At 50.5% G+C, this 3,763-nt stretch overlaps 1 long non-coding RNA gene across 1 annotated transcript; it reads left to right on the forward strand.

Annotated features, from left to right (window-relative positions):
* The first annotated feature begins 390 nt into the window (after positions 1 to 390).
* Positions 391 to 1,573, forward strand: LOC125537456 (uncharacterized). The gene is made up of 2 exons (XR_015617047.1): positions 391 to 594; positions 684 to 1,573. It is a non-coding gene; the product is annotated as an uncharacterized LOC125537456 (long non-coding RNA).
* The last annotated feature ends 2,190 nt before the right edge of the window (positions 1,574 to 3,763 follow it).

Genomic DNA, 3,763 nt, shown 5'->3' on the forward strand with positions numbered 1-3,763 from the left:
CCATTAACTATAGCGGCAATATAGCCGGTCTAACGTCGGACGTTTTCGGTCTCTGGAAACCGTGCCGGGCTGCATCTCTCCCCTCTTCTCTCAGACCAACCCGCTCTTCACAATCCGCCAGACCCAACCTAACCTCTCTCGTCAGCCCGCGGCCCTCCTCGCGCGCGTCCGAAAGCTGTCCCGGACCCAACCCGGACAGTCGCTACCGTTGTGTCCGGATCATCTCCAAACGTCTACAAAATGTCACCGTTTTCTTATTTGGACTCCCTAGCTATTTTATTCGCGAGCGTCCGATTACGATCGGAGGGATCCAATAGCCCCTAACTATTTCCACCTGCTATATATATACTAGGTCCAACCCTAATAATCAGGAGCCTTGTCCCATCCTCCCAGAAGCCGTCGCCGCTCCTAGATCCACCTCGGGATCCCCTTCACTCGAACCAGCCACCGATCCCCTCCTCGATTTCAGCTACCAACCAAGCTTCGCTTTCTTCTGCCTCCTATCATCCCAGGGAAGAGGACATTCTCTTGGAGCCCGAGCTCCTCTTCCCGAGCCGCAGCCACCCCGCAGCGTCCAACCTCGCCGGCCTCTAGGTCCTCTGCTTCTCCTCTGTTTTCTTCTTCCCCCTCTCCCGATTTCTTCCTCTCTCACAATCTCCCTCTCTCTCTGTTTTTTTCATCAGCTGCAGGTCGCCGCCGCCTTGGTCAACCCTCGCCGGAGCTCCGTCGACGCCCCGTTGGCCGGATCCGGCCCGGAAATAGGCGGATCCATCCATCCCCGCCTGAGCCCCATGCCCTTCGCCGCCTCCCATACGCCTCTGCTCGTGCCTGAGCACGAGCGCCTCACCGGACGCCTCCCACAGCAGTCCCGCATCAAGTCTCACGCTGTCATCCTTGTCCTCGCAGCCTCCCCGCTCTCCTCGTCAGCGCAGGGAGATGAGCCCCTCTCGAACTCCAGCAACGGCACCGCCCCTCGCAGCGACTGCCGCCGTCGCCATGGCCTACTTCGCCTCGACGCCATGACCGCCCGAACCTGAAGCTCCATCCTACCTCATTCCACGCCTCGGTTTCGGCCAGAACGGGCCATCCCTGACCTCCACCGCCCAGATCCGCCGCCGCGCCATCCCGGAGTCCCACGCCAAGTCCTCCGCCGGCGCTCCTTGCCTCGTTCGTCAGGGAAACAACGAGTACGTGGCTCGTCAACGCTCCAGCCGCTGACCACGACCGCGTGCACCTCATCCACGTCTTCCAGGAAGGCTACGACGACACGCGTAGCCCACGCCAGTGCAAGCCCAGATCCCTGGATCCACCCACTGGCCCAGCTTCGCCTCTGCCAGACTCTCCTCCAGCAAGGCCCCTCAAGGCCCAGCCGTCTGCCTCATCCAGCCCAGCACCAACCGGGGCAAGCCCAATGTGAGAAGCACCCCTCCAACCCCTGTGCACTGTTGGGCCAGCAAGATTCGGCCCATGTCATGTTTTTTCCCGTCCTACGAATTTGCTATTTAATCAGAGAACCGCAGTTTTTTAGAAAAACCCCTAGAGTTCTTGCATATCATAACTCACCAACCGTGCATCGGATCTAAATAAATTATATATGAAAGTTGCTGAGAATTTTGTCTAGTTTAAGAATATTCAACTTTCATGCATGTTTGAAATATTAAAATGCTGTTTGGTTAAAGTTTCTCAAATAACTTGTTAAAATGTTTTAATTCATAACTAAATAACCGTAACTCGGATTTTAATAATCTTTATATGTAAATGGGGTAGAAAAATGCCTAGATTTACATGGTAGCCTCATCTTGCATGTATAACAACTCTAAAATAATGTTTAGGGAAGAACAGTACCAAACCTTAAATTATGCATATGAGGATTTTCCGGAATTGTTGTTCATTCCTTCCGGCCTCATTCAAACTTGCCTAGATAGGTAGTTTTGTTGTGCTTCACCCCTTGCCATGTTAATCAACATTTAATATTGTTGGGTACATAAACGAGATCGAACTAAATAACTTATCATGGTGTTTCGTCAATATGCACCGTTGCATATTGAGCTCCACTTAATTTGTAGGGTTCCTTGTGCACTTTGCCATGCCATGCTTCATTAAACCGGACATGCATCATACTTGATTGTGCATCATGCCATGATTATGTGGTGGTTGTTTACTATGTTGTGTGCTTCTTTCCGGTGTTTGCTTCATCGGGTTGGTTCCGGTAACGTCGCGTTTGTGAGGACCCGTTCGTCTACATCCGTTTGTTTTCTTCATGGACTCGTTCTTCTTCCTTGCGGGATCTCAGGCAAGATGACCATACCCTCGAAATCACTTCTATCTTTGCTTGCTTAGTTGCTCGATCTTTTGCTATGCCTATGCTGCGATGCCTACCACTTGCTTTTCATGCCTCCCATATTGTTGAACCAAGCCTCTAACCCACCTTGTCCTAGCAAACCGTTGTTTGGCTATGTTACCGCTTTGCTCAGCCCCTCTTATAGCGTTGTTAGTTACAGATGAATATTGAAGTTTGTTCCTTGTTGGAACATGGAGATGTTGTTCCTTGTTGGAACATGGTTACTTGTTGGGATATCACAATATATCTTTTTTAATTTAATGCATCTATATACTTGGTAAAGGGTGGAAGGCTCGGCCTTATGCCTGGTGTTTTGTTCCACTCTTGCCGCCCTAGTTTCCGTCATATCGGTGTTTTGTTCCCGGATTTTGCATTCCTTACGCGGTTGGGTTATAATGGGAACCCCTTGACAGTTCGCTTTGAATAAAACTCCTCCAGCAAGGCCCAACCTTGGTTTTACCATTCGCCACCTAGCCTTTTTCCCTTGGGAGTCGCGCATCCCGAGGGTCATCTTATTTTAACCCCCCCAGGCCAGTGCTTGTCTAAGCATTGGTCCAAACTAGAGCCCCTTGTAGCGCCACCTCGGGGAAACTCAAGGGCTGGTTTTAGTTGTACGGATTGCTTATCCGGTGTTGCCCTGAGAACGAGATATGTTTAGCTCCTATCGGGATGTCGGCGCATCGGGTGGTCTTGCTGGACTTTTTTTACCATTGTCGAGGATGTCTTGTAGAACCGGGATACCGAGTCTGATCGGAATGTCTCGGGAGGAGGTCTATTCCTTCGTTGACCATGAGAGCTTGTCATGGGCTAAGTTGGAACACCCCTGCAGGGATTTGAACTTTCGAAAGCCGTGCGCGCGGTTATGGGCAGATGGGAATTTCTTAACGTCCGATTGTAGAAAACCTGAAGTTGACCTTAATTAAAATGAATCAACAGCGTGTGTTACCATGATGGTCTCTTTCCGGCGGAGTCCGGGAAGTGAACACAGTGTTGGAGTAATGTTTGACGTAGGTTGTTCTAGGATCACTTCTTGATCATAGTTTCTCGATCGTGCTTTGCCTTCTCTTCTCGCTCTCTTTTGCGAATATGTTAGCCACCATATATGCTAGTCGCTTGCTGCAGCTCCACCTCATACCTTTACCTTACCCATAAGCTTAAATAGTCTTGATCGCGAGGGTGTGAGATTGCTGAGTCCCCGTGACTCACAGATACTTCCAAAACCAGCTTGCAAGTGCCGATGATGCCATTCCAGGAGACGCAACCAAGCTCAGGAGGAGCTCGATGAAGATCTTGTCCTTTGTGTCGTTTCGTTCTAGTTGATCAGTAGTGGAGCCCAGATGGGGTCGATCAGGAACCTTTGTCGCATTTGGGGTTCTTCTTTTATTTTGGGTCCGTAGTCGGACCTTGTTTGTATCTGGATGA

The sequence above is a fragment of the Triticum urartu genome, chromosome 2A (genome assembly GCF_056163025.1).
Source record: "Triticum urartu cultivar PI428250 chromosome 2A, HENAU_Tu73, whole genome shotgun sequence".
In the NCBI taxonomy this organism is placed as follows: Eukaryota; Viridiplantae; Streptophyta; class Magnoliopsida; order Poales; family Poaceae; genus Triticum; species Triticum urartu.